The sequence below is a fragment of the Cuculus canorus genome, chromosome 3 (assembly GCF_017976375.1).
Source record: "Cuculus canorus isolate bCucCan1 chromosome 3, bCucCan1.pri, whole genome shotgun sequence".
NCBI lineage: Eukaryota > Metazoa > Chordata > Aves > Cuculiformes > Cuculidae > Cuculus > Cuculus canorus.
This window is the reverse complement of record NC_071403.1, coordinates 101855522-101875351: the sequence shown is the minus strand read 5'-3', so window position 1 is coordinate 101875351 and position 19830 is coordinate 101855522. Positions and strand designations below refer to the sequence as shown.

The 19830-nt window shown below is 55.6% G+C and overlaps 1 protein-coding gene across 3 annotated transcripts in view; it reads right to left on the bottom strand.

The window, feature by feature from the left end:
- Positions 1–18320, bottom strand: part of SLC29A1 (solute carrier family 29 member 1 (Augustine blood group)) — a 34799-nt gene extending 16479 nt beyond the window's left edge. The window contains exons 1-2 of one of the 3 annotated variants that reach the window (XM_054061230.1): positions 18094–18320; positions 11241–11506 (exon numbers count right to left, since the gene is read on the bottom strand). The gene's annotated coding sequence lies outside the window, so the exon portion shown is untranslated. Of the gene's footprint in view, positions 1–5521; positions 5763–5796; positions 5866–11240; positions 11507–18093 lie in introns of those variants that run through there. The other 2 variants (XM_054061227.1, XM_054061229.1) reach the window with 2 other exon arrangements.
- Between the last annotated feature and the right edge of the window lie 1510 nt (positions 18321–19830).

The window sequence follows — 19830 nt, the reverse complement described above, 5'->3', positions numbered from 1 at the left end:
CTGAGGGGAAGATGCTGCCTACAGAGAGTTGTGCTTGCCATGTCCCTACTCTGTGGTAGCTCCAGAACAGCCATGTGGGCAGCACCAGTCTGTGGATCAAGGAATGGAAAGCCAAGGAGGCAGCACACCATCGGTGGTGTGGAGGAAACACAGGACTTGAAGGAAACACCCAGGGTGGAAACGCCACCTCTGCCACTCTTCCCTCCTTCCTGAACAACTCAGCTTCCCCAAATGGCCTGGGCAGGACTCACATGTGGAGGCAGAGCAAGGCTTGAGGTTGACACCTCCTTCAGAGGGAATAAGTCAGAGCCTAAACCTCTGGCCCTTGGCACTGGCCTTGGCTAACACACAGCAAACAGGAACACTTTTATGTGAATAGGATCAGACAGGGAGAGCAAACAGGAGGTGAGGAAATACTGCCCAAACCCTGGCAAAATAGACGCTCCTGCACAACCAACAATAACAAACCAGCCACAAGCAGGGAAAGAGCAAGTCACATCCCCTCCGCAGACACTGCTGCATCCGTGCAACCAGACACTGCCCAGTTTGTCACAGGCACCAGGTCCTGGGCTGCCTAGGACCATCAGCATCCTCTGGGGATGCCTCAGGAAGTAGGGAGACACCTGTGTGAGACACCCCGAGTGCTCTGCTCCTGACAAAATGGTGCTTTGGAGAGACTGGCATTGGCTTGCAGGATCTGCTGGCATTCCAGCCTCCCCGTGTTAGGTAGGGGAGCAGAGGAGACAAGGGCAGCTCTGAGACTCCCCACTGGGAGACCCGAGGGTACCTTAGCCCCTGTCGAAGTGGGCTGGCCATCTGGCAAGGCATCCTGTTGGAGCTTGCCCAGGTGTCTGAACACCCTGGGATGTTGATGCACTCCCACGGCTACGCTGGGTGAAACAGAGCCCAGTGACCGATCCCACTGAAGCAATCCCTCTTTCTTGCACACTGCGTCCCCTGCACAACCACAGGGAAGGAAGAGAGGGACAGCTGGTGGCAGAGGACTTGTGTTTGTTTATTGGCAGACATGTTATTTACTGCTGATGGGTTTTGTTTCATGTCAAAGGCTAATCTTCTGGAGGAAACCCAGCTGCAGAGCCCAGGCAGAGGGATCATGGAGCCCTGCAGCAGCGTCTTTGACACCCTGTTCATGCCCCTCACTGCCTAGACACCCTGCTCCTGCTGCCACCAGGATAACAGCCTCATCCAGGAACGCGGTGGCAGATAAATTCCCTGATGTGGTTCACCACAAAGTCACAGCGGCTTTGTATTGCCACAAGGAGAGGGTGTGAAGAAGGGAAAGAGAAGCTGCAGAGCAGAGTGGATTGCTTCTAATTAGCTTGGTTGTGTTGCCTTTTATCCATCTCATCCTGTGGTTAATGGATAACACACCTGCTCTTGCAGAGACCTACCCAACCCCACCAGCCTCAGCCACAGCCCAACATCTACAAATCCTGATGGGCTGAAACCACTGCACTCCTCACGTGCACCTGGTAGCATTAGGCTCTCCAAGGGGGCAGAGGTTCTGTCTGAAGCAAATACTATTGAGGAGCTCACCCACAGCACCAAGGGAATGGTGAAAAATGGAATTGCCTCCAACTTGGTCCTGAGGTCAGGAAAAGACAAAGCCTATCGAAGGGAGGGCAGGCGGGGCACATAGGGCAGGCCAGGACCAAGAAGGCAGCTGTGCCACCAGTCCCTCCCACCTCTCTAAGCTCTTCTCCAGGGTAATCTCCAAGCCAAAAAGGAGGGTGCTCCTCTCATGAGGATCTCCCATGAGCAAACCTATAGCAAAACACAAACAGGGCTGCCCACCCCAAAGCCCTCACTGTTCTGAGCTCCTCCAGGCCACACATGTAAATAAGCTCTCTGTCTCTGCATGGTACCAGTGGGTGGCTGTGCTAGGCATGATCAACAAGGCAGGGGCAAGGACCATAGTCAGAGCCGCAGCATGGGCAGAAGCGGGAGAAGCCAGATAGGGTGGCCCAGGTGGGATACCCCTCTCAGTCAGAAGCCTTGCACAGGGCTGGGGCCATTTTGGTGGCAGTCCATGGATGCTGGTACACATTCAGGTTGATGGCTTGCACTTGGCACAGCAAGGCTGATGACCCAGCTCTACCACCACAACTAGGCCTCAATATGTGGCTGAAGTAGGCTGCTCGCTGGACTAGAGGCTGATCACATGCCCCTCTGGTCCCACCACTGCTCCCAATACAGCCCCATCCCTCCCAGCTTTGCTCCTCTCCACCTCCAGCCTCTGTTTGCCTCCTCCCTCTGCAGCTTCAGAGACTACTCACACCATGAATTTCCAGTTGGAAATTTCACAGTGAGGTGCTTTCCCATCGGGTAAGTCTTAAAGGAAATGAACTAAAGCATATCTCCCTGGCAGTGGTGTGGTGGGAAGAAGGCTCAGCGGAAATCTGCCTGATTTCCTGCTGGCTTCTTCTGCATAAGCAGGCAAGAAGGCAATAGGTCTCTTACTCCCCTTTGCCCTCAAAAAGGCTGGTCTGCTGGAGATGAAGACTAACTGTGCTCACCCATGGCTTAACTAAGAGGCTGACAGAGAGCCTCAAGCACTGCATCCAGAATGCCAGGTTCATCAGTTTGTGTTGTGGTTGGTGCACAACAGCCATGCATACCCACTGCCTCGAGCCTCCCCTTTCTCAGGGAACAGTCTAAGCCAGAGCAGAACGAAAATGTCACAACGTTGATGTTTTTCACACCACCAGCATCAGCAATGAAGTTACAAAGGACTAGTGCTATCCCTATGCCACAGCTTCCTTTGTCCCACGGAAGCAAAAACCCTCATACACGTTCCTCATACAGCACCTCACAGCTCCTCTCCCACACAGGGACCCCGGAGCCCACGTACAGTTGATCCCTTGACCAGGTCTGCAGGGGCTGAAGTGGGAGACGGGGTGCAGTGATGCACTGCAACCTCAGCTGGCGGCAGTGGGGTCCCTCCTGACCACACATCCTGACAAGCAAACTCATCCAGGTCTGACTCTACTCTGCACACTTGTTTTCCCATCCCACATCTTGCATGCTGTTAACCCAGGATGGACTTAGCCTTTATGGCACTGCTTTACAAAATTCTAATAGCTGTGTGTCTGTTAAAACCCTGACTCCTGCCCATCTGCAGATGCCTGTAGCTCACTTTGCATATTGCTTTGCACCTGAGCTAGCTGGCAGCCATGTACGAGTTAGCACAGAGATGCACCTCAGAGCTTGTGGTCCTGCAGTACCAGTCACAGGGCACAGCTAAATGCTAGGAGAGGCTCAGAAAGGCACAGGGAGGCAAGCAGAGTTGGCACTATGGAATTTGCATACAGCTATCAAGGAACACACGGAAACAGCACTCTGCTGATAAGAGCTGGTGTTGCAGCTCCCTTATATTTGCCAAAGACCTGGATGTTATGTTGGATGAGAACAACCAAGATCTACATCTGTCCCAGAGAAAAGCACAGGAGGTTGCTTGTTGGATCCCCAAAGGCCTGGTGCCTTCCCATTTGGACAGGGCAGGCTGGTGCTCCTGGTATCCCTCTGACCCACAAGCCCAGTCCCCAGCCCTGCGTCTGTCATCAGAGCTGGGAATGGAGCCAGGCAGCGTAAGAAAGGTGCAGCATGGGAGTACGTGAACGGGTGCCTTGTCCTCTGCGGCCTGGCTTACCTCAGACCACAACAAGGAGGGAGACAGGGCAGGGCAGGGCAAGAACAAAGCCCATGGCTTATCTTCAGAGAGGAAGAGGCTCATTAATACCTCCCAGCCCAAGATAATGAGAGCAACAATGCCATGATGGGTAAATGGTGCCAGTAGTTAATTATGCCACGTGGGAAGGAAGGGAAAAGAGAGACAACTGCAAGACTGAGATGCCACAGTGCTCTCTGTGTTGGTGCAACATTTGCTGGCTCAGGTTGTAGTTAATTTCTTCATTCTCCTCACTCTAGGTACTTGGTACAGTGTAGCCTCTCCCCCCTCATCTGTACTAGCTGTGGGGAAAACGGCCATTCTGCAAACCTTCTTCTGGGGCTTGTTGCAGCCCTTGATGCCATACAGAAAGCGCCCCTGCTTTGTGAAGACCTTCTCAGCGAGCCAAGAGCAAGCCTACTTGTCTTTTCCAGGAGGAAAAGGCAATGGAGGGGAGCAGGAGTGCTCCAAAGGGCACACATGTGGTGTCTGCACTCCACTGACACTGTATCAATGGCCCATGAGCTGCAGTCAACCAGGGAACTCCAGAGAAAAGCATCCCTGTCTAGCCACATCCTGTGACAGCTTTGTAGTGAAGGCAGGCTCAAGGGAGCCCAAGGCTGTCGGGCAGCTCACAGGGTCTGGTGAGAGGAAACGATGCTGCCAAGACGGGATGCAGTGCAGGAGGGGAGTGGGATTTCCCGTGTCGGCATTCACAGAAGTCCCTCAATTGTGTCGGCTCGCAACAGGCAACTGAGGGGCTGTTGGGCTGCTTCCTGCTTCGGAGCAGCCGGGAAGCGCATCCAGCTGTGGCCAACAGCTGCACAAATTCCTCCTGCAGCCCCTAGCCCTGGAGAATCTATTAGGTTGAAGGATACAGGCTCACTTGTATGCGATCCCACAGCCCCAGGGCTTGGCTGCTGCTGCTGCCTTCCCACACAGCCCACAGCTCCACAGCCTGTTCCCGAGAGGCAGATGGGAGCGTGGTGAGTACAGGGCAAGGACTATGTTGGTCTGGCAGAATTAGCACCTAGCATGGGTGAGAGGCTCAGATTTAACCAGAGGCTCAGACTTAAATACAGAGGTGGGGAGGACAGCATAAAAGGGCTCCACATGGTGTTCTGGGGGCTCCTCCCTGGACTAGGCTCTCCATTAGTGCAGCTGGTTTACTCAGGAACGGAAAGAGAAATGCTTACTGAAATCTTCCACAGCATCCCACAGCCAACGTGAAGCGTTTTCTTGAGCAGGACTCGAAGCAACCTTGGCCCAGGGGCTTCGCTGCCAGCCAAAGGGGCTCTACCCTTTGCACCGTGGCACAGGGCTCCCAGCCCATGTGCCTTCCAGCGGGTCCCTGCAGCGTGCACTCGGCTGCGCCACCCCAGCAGCCGCTGGCACGCACACACACGAGTGCTCGGCAGAGATGCGCATCTCTGCGGCCGGAGGACCACTGCAGAAAACCCTCGGTGAAGTCCTGCATCCCAAGCATCAGAGCATCAGCGCGCTTCACATGCCCCAGATCCCAGGCTGGCCGCTCTGCTTCGTATCCCCAAAACCACATGCTCTTTCCCTGGTAGTCACTACGAAAGGGTATCTGTAGTTGCCGTGCGAGGCAGCAAAGAAGACCCACCCCTCGCATCCCAAAGGAAAGCCCCTGTGCATCACCCCCACAGCCAGAGCCGCGACCCACACGCCGGCTCCGCTCCACGCTGCGGCGCCGGATCCTGAGCTCACCACTCCCCGGCTCCCTCCCAGCCTCCCAGCAGCTTTCAGACGCCGCTAGGAGCCTCGGGGGAGCCGGAGGGGATTGCCAGCTCAGCGACTTTGAGCCAATACCTTAAATCCGAGCGCCCCCCTCTCCTTGCCGGCTCCGGCGCCTTCTGTCCCCGATGCGGCTGGGAAACCGCCACCTCCTCCCTCCCCGCTTCGCAAACTCCTCCTCCTCTTTTTGCCGCCTTCAGCACCACGCGGTCCCCGCGTGGGAGGGGAGGAGGCGCGTTTTCCTTCCCCTCTTTCCTTCCCTCTCCTTCTTTTCCCTGCGGGAGAGCCCGGCGAAGAGGGTCGGGGCCGCCCGGCGAGCAGCGGTCCTCGCCCCCTCCCGCCGAACCCACCTGCGCTCCCCGCGCCGCGCTGCGCCGCTCGCCGCTCCCGGCCCCTCCTCTGGCTCTCCCCGCCCCTGGCTCCCCCCACTTTCCGCATCCCCACGCCCCGCAGCCGACGGGGAAACCCGTGGACCGCCCAGCCCAGGGTTCGGCTGCCCGCTCTCACCCCTTCGCCCCGGAGAGGCGGCCGGCCCCGGGTTCGCCTTGCAAACCCGTGCATCAGGAACAATCGCGGCTCTAAAGGGAGCTAGATCATAGAATCGGTCGGGTAGAAAAGATCTTTGAGATCATGGAGTCCAATCGCACCTGCCCACTACTAAATCTTGTCCCTGAGCACCTCCTCTGCCCGGCTTTTAAACACCTCCAGGGATGAGGACTCAATCACCTCCCTGGGCAGCCTGTTCCAATGCTTCATCACACTTTCAATAAAGAAATTTTTCCTAATATTCAGTCTAAACCTCCGCTGGCAGAGTTTGAGACCATTTCTTCTCATCCTATCACTTGGAAGAAAAGACGAACACCCACCTCCCTTCAACCTCCTTTCAGGCAGTTGTAGACACTGATAAGGTCTCCCCTCAGCCTCCTCTTCTCCAGGCTAAACAGCCCCAGTTCTCTCAGCTGTCTCTCGTAAGACTTGTTCTCCAGCCCCTTCACCACTGTCGTTGCCCTTCTCTGGACACACTCCAGCATCTCAACGTCTTTCTTGTAGTGAGGGACCCAAAACTGAACACAGTATTCAAGATGCGGCCTCACCAGTGCTCAGTATGTCGGCACTATCACTTCCCTGGTCCTGCTGGCCACACTGTTTCTGATACAAGCCAAGATGCTATTGGCCTTCTTGGTCACCTGGGCACACTGCTGGCTCATGTTCAGTCAGCTGTCAACAAACATATTGATGTGATATTCTAATATCTATAATAATAATATATAATATCTGTCTATATTTGTCACCTTCCCTGAAGGTGTTTAAGGAACGGGTTGATGAAGTGCTTAGGGACATGGTTTAAGGGAGTGTTAGGAATGATCCAGTGGGTCCTTTCCAACCTGGTGATTCTATGATTCTATGTTGATACACATTGGATAATGTCTCTAAATGGAGCTTGAACTGGCCGTGTTTGCTAGGTCCATTGCTTGTCCCCGGTGTTGCATCCTGATCTGGACAAAAACCGTCTCTGCTGGCAGTCATTGCTTATGGTGTGAAAATAAATAAACAAATATATAAATAAATAAAACTATCTCAGGTTATGGAGAGGATTGAAGACAGCTTTGCATTTGTGGTGGTGCTGCCTAGAAAGGCAGGCACTGTGCAGACCACTCTGAAATTTAACATTGCACCTTGGTGCAGAGGATATAAGTAACCATGTGTATCTAGTATCCAAAGGGCAAGTGCAGAATCCAAGCTGTTTTTTTCCAGGCTCCTATCTCTCCAGAATAGATATCTGCTCTGCTGTGATAAGAGCCTCTTGCTTTGCTTAAGCGCCAAGGTGCAGCAGGGCTTCAGGGTACTTTATCCTGTAGCAAAGGGGAGTGCACCTGAATTCAAACTCATTTCTAGGTGATTAAACTGTCTGTAGAAACATTTTTTCCCAGTAGCTCAGTGTTTCAAGGTGCTTCTGCTGGAAGCACAAGGGCCTCCTCGCTCTTCCCCTTCACTTACGCCATGCCGCAGTCGGCAACGGCACCAGGAAGTCCCTGCAGCAGCAGCTTTGACTACGAAAGCGTTTGCTCCATTAATAAACAGCCTCAGAAAATTCTCTGCAGACAGCTATCAGTTTGGGTTAGAAATTAAAATGGGAAGTTAAAACACCCCCAAATGCTCTGGCAGATTTCCATCCTCACTGTATCTCAGTGAGATGATCTGTTACATACATCCCCCTGCAGGATTCAAGCACTAAGCTCGTATTTTAAGACAGACCTGCAAAATATCGCCACCTAAGCAAAATAAAGCACAAGAAAAAGTGAATGGGGACAGGGGTGAGACAGCTACCGGTGCTTTTTGTGGCACAATGACGACACTGTGGAATGTCACGCTCAGGAAGTGACTTCTTGTCCTGCTCAGTAGCAGCCTGTGCCACTGTATCACTCCCTCTGTGCTGGTGGTAGATATTAGTTGTGGTTATGGGTTTCTGGGGTCAGATAACAGGATGCACCAACAATGTGAAGTGAGCAGCAGGCTCTTGTCTTAAATGTAAGATTCTTATCAGACCAAATTAAATTTAAAAGCTCTCATCTCTAATTAGGCTCTTGCTGCATCTCCGAGGCAATGACAGAGCCAAGCCCTGCACCTGCTGTTCTTCATCCTACTTTCCCTAGGCCTTTCTTATCTAGAAGGTCTTCTGGGCAAGCTGCAACACAGGTGAAACCTCTCTCCTCTCCTTTCCCCCTCTCCCTCCCTCCCTCCCTTTCCCTCTTTCCACCTCAGCATAAAGGGATAAACATGAACCAAGATCACTTCAAAATAGGCAGGGGGGGGGGAAACAAAGCAAAGTAGAAGAGCGAGGTTGCCTGCTTTGGAACATCTCATGTCACTTCTCTCTAGCTTTGAGCTGTGCCATGCTGTCAGCTTCAGACACCTACGAGCCCCCATGGCAATCGCCAGGTCCTCAATGACACAGCATCTTGGGCCCCATGTTTCCTCTCAAGATGTCCATGCTTACCACTCAGAAGCATTGAGCTAAAATTTAAACATCGTTACATTTTATTTTTCTACGTAAGCTCCAAAATAAGCATATGCCAAAAGCTGCAGGAAATGATCCCTCAGGGACTGCCAAGTGTGGAGTCCAGACCGGCAGTGCCCAGCCAAACTACGACTGTGGTTTGAGAAACCAGGACAAGGCTCTCAGCATCATTAGGAGCATCAGACATTGACGGGAGGAGAAACACCACAAAATTTACCTTTAAGTAGATATTCCGGGAAGTCTCTGCTTCAGGAGAGGGTGGGTGTAGCCACTGCCTCACCCCAGACTTTAAGCAGAGGAGTGTATAGCACTTACCACCCCCAAAGTATGTGACTAAATGTTCTCTAATTCACAGCTCTGGTCCTGTTCACACAGCTACGCTGAGCACTAGAATTAACATCGCTTAATAGAGATGTTTCTCGGTGGAGACAAGGAGTTTGAAATCCATTAGTGCTGAACAGCATCACAGCCTCTGGTGACCACAGGCAGACAGGAATCCAGCAGATATACCCAAGGGGAGGGGAGGAGAAAGGCAGCTTCTAGCTCATAAGTACAGCATGGGCCACCGGCTGCTTCTCTGCACAGAGCTGTACACCCACTGACCTGCAGGATGGGGTCTAATGATGCCTTCCTTCAGGCAAGAAGGAGACCTCAAGCAAGCAAGACAGCATAGAGTAAGGAAGGCTAAGGCTGGGAGACAAGTACCCATGAAAACCCAGCTCTGGCTGGTGCAGAACAGAAGAGATTTCACCCACGTCTCATCTCAGGAGAGGCACATCAGCCTCCAGGGGAGCACATCTGCCTTCAAGAAAAATGCACGGTCCTTAGGCTTGAGTGATGCCAACACCGGTGTGTGGTCTCAGGGGAATGACACCTCCTCCATGATGGAAGGCGACAAATGGCACAGCCAGTGACAACTCACTTACTACTATGTAAACATGAGGCCTTGCTGAAGGGCCAAGCTGCCATACTTCATCTTGACAGAATGTGTTGCCTTTGCGGAGCCCTCTGCTCACAAGTGACTCATGTTATCATTTTTGCCTTTGTGAGTATAATAACAAGCCTTCCAGAAGAAGCAAACAGTTACGGAAACGGTTTCTGCTCCAAATTTGAAACAGCTGGTGCTTTGCCCAGCACTGGTACTGGTTCAACCAGTACAACACACGTCGCTAGATGTTTCTCCCCTGGGTGATTTGGGCAAGGAGAAAAGGCAGCCTCAAGCAGAGCCTGGGAGCTTGTTGCTTTTCCACCCTTTCCATCCCCGAAGCAGCAGCGTAGTGCCAAAATATGCTGCTGCTGTTGGCAGATTACTGTGCTTCCCTGAGCAAAGGGAGAAGACAGAGCCCTGTTTTCCAAGAGGAAGGTAGCCAGTAGAGCTTCTCCCTTACATAAGGCTGGGAGTCCCACAGACACACTTCCCAGGACATGCTGATGAGGCTCATGCTGCCTAGCCTGTATAAGTTGTCCTTCCAAAACCTCAAGCATGCCCTGCAGGCAATGCGATCACCGTCACCTGGAGCCAAATTTGTGCACTCTGCTCAAAACTAGTGTATAACAGGCAGAACAAACAGACTAAGCGCTCTCCCTTCAGAGATGCTTGCTGCCAAAACTTTGACAAAAGCCTCTTTCCCTCCTCGCCCCCCTCGCAGCAATTCCTTGCTTCAACTAAAGCGACAAAATCCAAAAGAGAAAAGCAAACAAACAGCTGGCTTGGAAAGCAAGAGCAAAAAGGGAAATTTATTCCAGGCTGTGGATAATGCATCATTTGAGCTGAAGGAATATTTTCCATGCCTCTTGGGCAATATTTGAGTTTTAGAGCCTGAGGAGCTAGGCAGCATTTGCACGCACTTAGTGTTTCCAGGATCTTTTACACTTGGCACCCATGTCAAACGTTTTCCTTGGAGATTTGCCATCCTTTTGCAACCATACATTAATTAACCCACCAGCCCTCCTCTGCAATGACATTTCCCTTTCCCTCCAGGAGCCTCTGTTAGTGGCAGGGGAAACAGGTATGGCAAAGCCATCAGCCTGCAGCAGGGCTCAGTCAGGGGGCTGCATGTCATCCTTTTTCCATCACAGAACTGTCCTTCCCTTTGCAAGCGCGACCCACAAAGACAGAGCTTCCCTCCATCGGGTGCTGCCCACTGTATCCCTGAGGAAGGTAAAGGCAGCTCAGCTCAGAGAGCTTCTGCACCAGCCCCTCAGCACCGCAGGGCAGAGAAACAGAGAGCCAGTGTGTTTAAAAGGCTGAGTGGGAAAGCAGGAGTGGGGTGGCAAGCAGATTAGCAGCTGTATCCGATTCTCTGCACGTGTGACAAAGCAGTGGAGCACAGCAAGTTTGGGAAAGGGGGAAAAGGGGCATTTTAATAAGTCACATGGAGGGAAACAGAGAAGTTGCTGGGCCTCTGACAAATGATAGCAGGTTATTAACCTATTAGCCAACGGGGGCCGGGGGGGCAACCCACTGCAGGCTGCTGGCAATCCAGTTATAAAGAAAATACAATGATCCTGGGTGCTTTGATTATTAACAAAATATCTCAGCCTGTTGCTGAGATCAGTGAATGGCTCAGGGATCATTTTAATTTTACTGTTTTCTTGCTGGCCCGGGGTCACCCTGGAGCAGTGTCCTGGCTGCAGAGCTGCCTTCAAGGGCACCTTTTGGGGTAGGGGTTCCCTGGACATTGCTTTTGAGGCACCCAGAGGTAACCCCATGGGACCTCAGTGCACGATCCTGCATTTCAGGGCAGGATGTGGCAAGGCAGAGGTGACACTCACCTGATGCCTGAGCCTGGCTGGGACAAAGTGGGGAAGGAGCAGGCTGTGATCTCCTCCCCAAGCTCTGCCTGTGGCACAGAGATCCAGATGATCACGTCACCGTTTGCAGGGAGCCACGCAGATCTCCAGCAGCCCACCGTCCCTCTGCTTCCTTGCACAACCTGACCTGCAGGGTTAAAGTCGGACAGTTGTCTGTGACTTTTTCACTGGTAGGATGAGGGCAGCAGGAGCTCACTGGCAGCAGAAGAGCAGCCCTAGGTGAAACCCTGCAAGGAGAAGCAGAGGAGTTCATGCCACCGACCCCCCATGCTCAGTATCCTCCCTTACTGATAGCACCGAGATAGAATGGGATGGCACCACTGTGCTCAGAGAGGTTGTGGCCCCAGTGAGCAAACAGTGCAGAAATGTGGAAGGGAAGGGCCTTGGCCCCAAGCACCTGCAGCCCAGTTGGAGGGTCTGTGAGTGTTTTCCAGCTGGGCAAGCAGAAACAAATCCCATTGTCTGCTGGGGGGGTGCAGCTCAGCAAGGGGTCTGGGGTACCCAGGGTCTGGCATGAGCAGTAGGGTCTGGCCAAGCTCCAGCTCCTCTCAAAATGCCAGAGGGGAGGGTCTGATACCCTCATGGGACAACAGCATCTTTGGGATGCAGAGCATCTCCCAGGTGGCAGGCTAGGGGTGAGGGGTGGGGAGCATGGGACACGGATGGACACACAAACCCCCTGCCAAAGCCACTGCCGAAGGTCTCCCATCCCTGCCACCTTCTAGATAGGGTTCTTCCTTCCCACTGTGATCCCTCCTCCATCCCCATCCCTCTGTCTCCCTCCCTGCACATCTTTCCTCCCTCCCTGCTCTGGATGCACTGCTGCTGCCCTCTCCTCAGCTCCAGGTGCCCATTGCTCCCTTTTACAAGCATTTACTGCCTAATGACACCAATTAGCTGTGGAGTCGGTGCATGCCTAGTTACTGAATGACAGCTACCTTGCCATCTGCCAAGGGTGACAAGTTACCCTCGCAGCAGGCAGTTTCCACCTGCCAGGGGCCAAGCTGAGACCTGAATAAACTCAAGACACACAGTGCAGGTTCCCACTCGTTCTGGGGGAGCCAGGATTAACCCCTGGCATGGAGGCAGGCAGGAACGCTCTGCGGCATTCAGAAATGGCAGCCCCAGGGCATGGGCCATGCTAAGCACCCTGTCACCCTGTCGTGGTCTCACGCCAGGTGTCCTTGGCAGAGGATGGAGCTGGCGTGGGCAGAGGGAGCCACACTATAGTCAAGGTCATCCATTGAAGCAGTGCCGGGGGCACATCCCGTTCCTTGGCTGGCAACACCAGCCTCCCGCGAAGGAGCAGAGCCATTGAGGAAGGAGCCGGCTGGCACCCAGCCACCCTCGTAAAACACCACTGGGGAGCTGCAAGCAGCTGGGAATGAAGGAATCTGGCAGGAGGAAAGGCAGGCAGCAGCCACTGTGTGGTCCCACTCTCCCTCCACAAAGCCCATAAACACTCCCGTGGAGCCAGGTGCCCAGCAGCTCCCTGGATTTCTGTGCAGCATCTAAAAGGCAATAGAAGCTTGTTTGAAGAATGGCTGAATCCCAGCCCCAAAGGATAGCCTGAGGCCATGGCTCCTCATCAGCCTCTCCCGAGGCACCATGGTGGCAGTGGGCAGAGCCGTGCTCCAACTCTCAGGGAGCTGCTGCCACAGATGGAGGCTGCCCATCCCGCATGGCAGGGACGAGGTGCCCACCTGCTTTCTCACCCCACTCCCCAGGCAGGCTCTGTGGCCACTGGCACCATGGGGACCATGATGCATGGCCACCTGCAGAGACGAGGGCTCCAAACAGAGCCCCAGGAGCTCTCACGGCCCTGCTGGCCCCGGTCTGTGCCTGGCCCAACAGTCGCTGGCTGGCGTGGAGGAATTCAGCTCTGTGCAAACGTCTGGCACGGCTGACTAAATCCTGTTTAGAGACTAAGCCCATCCTGTCATGCTTTCCCCCTTGGGCAACTAGGCAGTGAAGCTCAGGCTGAATGCTCCCAAACATTCCCCAGGGAGGTCTCCAGGAGGGCCCTTTCCCACAGCTTCTAACAGTACCAGCCGTTTTTAATTTCCTCTCCTTGCCAGTTATGCTTCTGTGGGTTCCCCAGCTGAAATATGTCCCTCAGGCTACCCAAGAGAGCGCAACGATGAAACATCAAAAAAAGGGCAGGTCAATCCAGCGTGGCCATTGTGTACCACCTGGATATGGCTTGGACTGCCCTCCCACCCTCAGCCCCTCCACAAAGCCAAGCATCCACCCATGGGCAAAGGATGCAGTGACACAGCCTGGGAAGAAGGAAACCCTCAGGGATTCCCATGCCTCTCACACCCGGGGCTGGGGCATGCTGCGGGGACCCTGCTGCACCCTGCGCTCCTGCTCCCGGAGCAGGGTCCTGTCAGAGTTTGGCTGTCCATGGAGGGAAGGCACCTGCCTCTGACCCCTGCCCGTCCTCACTGCAAAGCTGCCTGACCCTGAGAGGGGCTGTGCTGGGGCTGTGCTAGGGTTGTGCTGGGATCTATGCTGGGATCTGTGCTGGGATCTGTGCTGAGGCTCTGTGCTGGGACTGTGCTAGGGTTGTGCTGGGATCTATGCTAGGATCTGTGCTGGGGCTGTGCTGGAATCTGTGCTGAGGCTCTTTGCTGGGACTGTGCTAGAGTTGTGCTGGGATCTGTGCTGGGGCTGTGCTGAAGCTCTGTGCTAGGATCTGTGGTGGGATCTGTGCTGGGGCTGTCCTGAGGATGCACTAGGGCTGTGCTGGGATCTGTGCTGGGTTCTGTGCTGGGATCAGTGCTTGGGCTGTTGTAGGGCTGTGCTGAGGCTGTGCTGAGGCTGTGCTGGGATGTGTGCTGAGGCTGTGCTGGGATCTGTGCTGGGGCTGTTGTGGGGCTCTGTGCTGGGATCTCTGCCGCAGCTCCCCGCGCAGCGGCTGAGCACGCACAAACTCACGGCCCGACGGCGTGCGGGTCGGTGCTGCCCCCTGCCGGCCGCGTCCCGGCACAGCCCCCTCCTGCCGCGGCGGCCCCGGGTGGGCGGTGGGGCGCGCTCCCGTGACCGGGGAGCACGGGGAGCCCACGGGGAAGGGCTTAGCCGGCCTATAGGCTTAAGCGGCTCCGCGGCAGGCGGGAGGAAGAGTGGGAAAGCAGAAGAAGGAGGCAGGCAGCCGTGTTCTCCCAAAAGCGGGGAGCTGATGGCTGGTGGAGAGGATCTGGCCTTTCTGAGCCAGGAGGCATCCCAACCTGCCCCCCGGGCAGGAGGTCAGGCAAAGGCAGGCAAAGACCTGAACCCTGGGACCCTGAGCCCACCGTGAGGATGAGGAGACAGCAGGCTGGAGCAGGGAGATGGGTACATCACCAGCAGTGGGAGATGGAGGCATCACCAGCATCCTGAGCTGTGTGCATGAAATGGGACCAGGCACCCCAAAGGGTGGGCAGCGATCCGGAGGCCTTAGCAATGTGTGCTGTGCTAACTCAGAAGGGGTTGGGGATGAGTGAGAGCCAGGAAATCTGGGGGGTAAGCAGGGAAGTCCACGGACAGATGCTCTAGCTCTTGGATTGAAAGCAGTGAAAAGGAGCAGAGTAGAATTTGCCTGCAGATAATATACTATGCAGAAGGGAAGGGATGGTGTTAGGAAGCAGATTTCAGGGTCTTGCTCTCACCTAGAATGAGGACACAACACAGTGACATTCACTCTGACAACAATACCTGTCCTGAAGGGCTGTCTCTGCTTGCAACTCAACTGCAGGCAACAGAGAAAGGGGTCCCCTGAGTCTTGCTGGGATGAGATGAGACAAGCATAAGGGGCATCTCCTTGGCATATCTCACTTCTTAGAATACAGCTAGCCTGCTTCTCCTCGTTGCCCTGGGCTATAAGGCAGCCAGGAGCTTCCTTGTGACTTTGCCGAGTGCCACAGGGACAAGAAGGGCTCCTGGTGCTACTTTCCCAGGGGATCTTGGCCTGAGGTTGACTCAACACATCCATTCTCAGCTGATAGGGACTCACAGACAGTCTCCCGGGAAACACAGCCTGCTCTGCTAACACTGCGACCCAGACCCACTAAATCTGGCAGGCAGAAAGGGAAAGACAGCCCTGACAACAGTGATGGCTGGCTTCCCACAAAGATCCCCCTTCTGAGGAGGAGCTGCAGGCATCACTTATTCCCTGCTTTCTCCAGTGTCCCCACAGGACCTGCCATTTTCAGTAGGCATAAGCAGGTGGAAAAACCTCCTCTGGCTTTTGCTAGTGTTTGTCCCGGGATAGCAGAGCTGCAAAGGTTTGCAGCACAGCTGTTGCTGCTGTGTCACTGTTGACCTTGTTTTGTAGCCGCAGCCATGGAGTTGCTGGGATCCCTGCAAAAAGACAGGCTTCTCAAGAAGAAAAAGAGGTCTGTGAGAGCCTTGCTGCCTGGTAAGCCCCAGAGTGGCTTGTTGCTGCCATCAGCTCAGGGCTGCCTGCTCTGATGCAGGACAGGCTGTTCTGCTGCTGCTGTCTGCATCCCCCAACCTGCTGCTCCCAGTACTGCCTGGCTCACCCTCAGAGACCCTCCAGGCACTCTTGGCAGGGAGCAGGGGTTTTTTGTATGTCTGTGCATGAGACAGCCTAAGCAGCACAAGCAGGCCAGCAGGAGCATTGTGGCTGTGCTCCTTCACTGTGTCCTCCGTCATCTTTCCTGAACAGGCCCAGGGACAGTGACAGATGAGTTTCCCCATCTCCCACCACTCAATCATGCCAGCTTCCCTTGCTCCCTACCTTTCCCCATACATCGCATCCCCTGCAGTGCCCACTCTGTTCCCGAGGCAGCAGTAGGGCACAGGAGAGATAGGGGCAGTGAGTGGTGGCAGGGACCCTCTTTTCCTACCTCTCACATGGGACCTTTACCGGGGTGACAGAGCAGTGCCGTGACCTTGAGAAGCACCGTGAATGCAGGCAAGGGCCACACCATGAACCCTACACTGTCTGTACCTTTGCCTCTCTCTTCTGCACCTGAGGTCAGGGTCCTGTAAACAAGCTGAGGACTAAGGCTTGGGCCCTTGGGGGAGCCAGGACCTCTGCACTGGGCCAAATCACTGCGAGGGCAGACAGGGAATGGTGCAGGAGGAGGAAGGAGCTGGATGGGGAATGGTGCAAGGGCAGAGGATGGGTCCCCAGTGGTCAGCCTAAAAATAGAAAGGACCATGGGAGAGTGCCCAGCTACAGGGACAAAGGGCCTATGAGAGGCAGATCAGGCTGCAGAAGATGTGCCAGAGAGGTGAGGGATGGCACAGCCCCAGCACCTCCTGGAACAGTGAGGGCTCACCAGCCATGTCCTCTGTCATGCGGGCACCCCAGGAGCCTTACAGGAACATATGGGACTGGCTGGGCAGAGAGGGAGCCAGTGCTCAGGGAAGGTTGGGACTGACAGAAGAAGGGGAGGGAGACCAGTAAGAGGTGACTGTGCCAGTCCTCAGGTAACATATCCACAGGTAGGCTAGCCAAACACCACATCCCTCTGGCTGGTGCTGGGGAAGGTTGGGGGCAAGACTTTTACTGCCACATGGCACTATCCTGGTGCCAGCCACGTCTCCTGGGACAGGTCCCAGTCCCATAGGAGGTTCTGGAGGGGGAGGGGAAGGCAGAAGCTCCCAATACAGGCAGGAGTACAGGTGGCAAGTGCAATGGGATCAAAGCACTCAGCATCCCCCAGCACCCCAGCCCTGGCTGCTCTGCACCATCATGGGATCAAAGCACCCAGCATCCCCCAGCCCTGGCTGCCCTGCACCACCACAGGGCAGGTGCCAGGGCTTCCCTGGAGTGCAGACACTGCTGGGCTTCCTGCTCTGCCCCAGCACCCACCTGCTCCCGTGGCAGACAGCATCAGCCCTTAACCCTGTGCCCTGCTTACAGCCTGTGGCGAAAGTCCCCAGCCCTCCGTCCAGCGTGTCCCTGACCATGGGACGCAGCACAGGGAGATCCTGTCCAGGACACAGCCATACTTGCTTACATGTTTTTATTCTGGAGTTGGCAGGCTCTTTCCTGCAGTGCTGCCGGCTGACAAGGCAGGATCCCACACTGTCCAGTCAGAGGGCTGCCAGCAATGCCTGCCTGGGGCTCGCCAGATCCTAGCGCACTGCCTGCCACATCAAGGACACAGTGCAGACGGGTGCAGGATAGCCCTCAGCCCTAGCCCAGTGCCAGCCACAGTCCTGCCGGCACTGCAGCCTGGTGCTCCCACCGCTGCCTAGCCCTGCCTCGAACCCCGCTCCACCCTGAGTACCTGCATCAGCAAGATGGATGCTGCTTGGGTCACCACCTGATGCAGCCCCAGTGCAGGGATGCCCCACGCTTTGGCTTTTATCAAGTGCCTCCTCTCCTGCTGCAGTGGAGAGATGGCACTCCTGTCCCTGTGGCCTCTTGTGGACCCTGATCTGGGATGCGGGGCATTGCTGTGCTGTGATCTTGCTCTGGCAAGGAGGACAGGTTGCTGCCAGCCAGCCCTGCCACCACCACTGCCCTTGGCCCTTTCATTCTCCCATGCAGCAGGGCCAGGCTCTGAACCCTCCTCTCAGCCACAGGACCAGAAAGCCCCAGATCAAGTTCCTAGATCTCTGTCCCCTCAGGCTGTGGGAGTGAAGCAGTGGATGATGGCTCCGAGAGCTCAGCACAGTCCTTCAGCTGCAGGGTCACCTTGCAGCAGAACTACCGTGCAGCCGAAATAGGGGGCAAGTCCTAAGCTTGGCATGGGGCAGCTTGGAGATGGACCTCCTCCCTGGTACTGAGGGGACCAAGGCACAGCTGGGATAGTGCTTGCTGCTCTCACCCACCCTGCCTGCACCCTGCCCTTACCTCAAGGGCTCATCTCTCCTGGAGCCAGTCGATGCTGCCTGCAGCCTCTTCGATGCCGCCTGCAGCCTCTTCGATGCCTGGTGTCAAGTGGGATCAGGGTCCCCTGCAGCAGCAGGAGTGGGGTGCAGAGCCTCTGCCACCCTGTGGGCTCTGCAGCCAGAGCAGGTTTCAGAGCCCTGGCGCTGGCTGGGGCCGGCTGAGCACGGCTCCCGCTGGCTCAGCAGGTGGAGGCTGCATGCACAGGCGGATTAGTAGCGGGGGGAAGTGGCTTCTGCCATAGGAACTGCAAGCGGGATTCGTCAGCGGGCTGCAGCGGGGCAGAACGCCAGCACAGGAAAGAAGAGAGGGGAGGCTATGGGTGAGCAGCTGCCCTAAGGAGGACTAAGCAGCCCGTGTCCATGTAAGGGAGATAGCTGTGGACACCAAGCACAGTACTGCAGGTGCAGTACCCATCATACCTGGGATGGGGACACCTCTCTTGTGGCACATGTCACCCTTACGCTGCTGTGCTGGACTCGGGCCATGGCAGGAGGCTTGCTGAACCCCCACCCCACTCTGGGTCTGCATCAGCCCCTCAGTGCTGGTGAGGCGGCCCTAGCAGAGCCCTCTGCACCCGCTGCCCCCTCCACCGGGCCCCTCAGCTGCTCAGGAATGAACTGGCGCCTGCCCACCGGCTGCTCTCCTGGTATGTGCAGCCAGAGCCACAAATGCAGTGCCTTGGCCTCCTCCTTGGCCCGTCTGGGGCTGGCGTCCTCCCAGGGCATCCCCCGCCCCCCAAGTCCCAGCTGCCCTCTCGCCTCTTCCCATTAAGGCAGTGCAGGCAGCCAAGCTTCGGTGCTGGAGGAAAACAGGTGCCGTAGCCAAGAGTGATGGAGCCAAGTGGAGGATGGGGAGGTGCAGGGGGAGCACAAAAAGCACACCCCGCAACTCGCATAGTGGCGACCCTTGCCAGCATTTCCCTCTACTCCTCATTGGAAGCATAGAGAAAGCCCCTATGCAGGCGATGCTGGTGTGCCCACCTCCACCTTGTTGCTTGTCCCCAGGTTGGGAAGACACCATTGGGGGAACACAGCTCTGCGCCCACATTTTTCCTATCCCTGCCCTTGCTGCAGAGCTGGGCTGCAGCCAGCACTTCTATTTTAAGCCCCACAATGTGTATGAGTAGGCGAGGGGTGTGGACGGCTGAGCCTCAGAGACTGTGGGGGAGAGGCCATGCTACTCACAGCCCCAGAAACTTCCCCTTCTCCCCTCAGGGCTGGTGCCTGCGTGGGGGCAGGCTGGACCAGCTGCTCTTTCCCCTTCCCAGCACAGGCAGGAACTTGGGCGGCTGAAGCCAGCGCAGCCTGGCAAAGTTATTCCAAAATATCTGGGATGCATGAAGCCCTGGGGGCTGGTCAAGCTTCCTTGTCCGCCTCTATGGCACACAGCATTTGCCTGCCGTAACCAGGCAGGCAGCCATCCTGCAAGAGAGGAAGGGCTGGAAGGGCTTCACAGGCAGAAGGATTTGCTCTGCAGGGAGCAGCTTCCCCGCCAAGCTCCTGCAGCAGGGAGGAGGAACCCAGGTGCCCCATGGCATGAGCTGGGCTGGGTGCAGGCATGATAGAACCACAAGTGCCTTGTGAGAGGCACTAAACAGCTCGGCCTTCTTCCTGAGCAGGACCAAAGCCTGCCTGAGGGCACTCCTCATTTGAAGTTCTCCCCTTCTTTAGCAGGGACCACCTTGCTGACTCTCTCTCC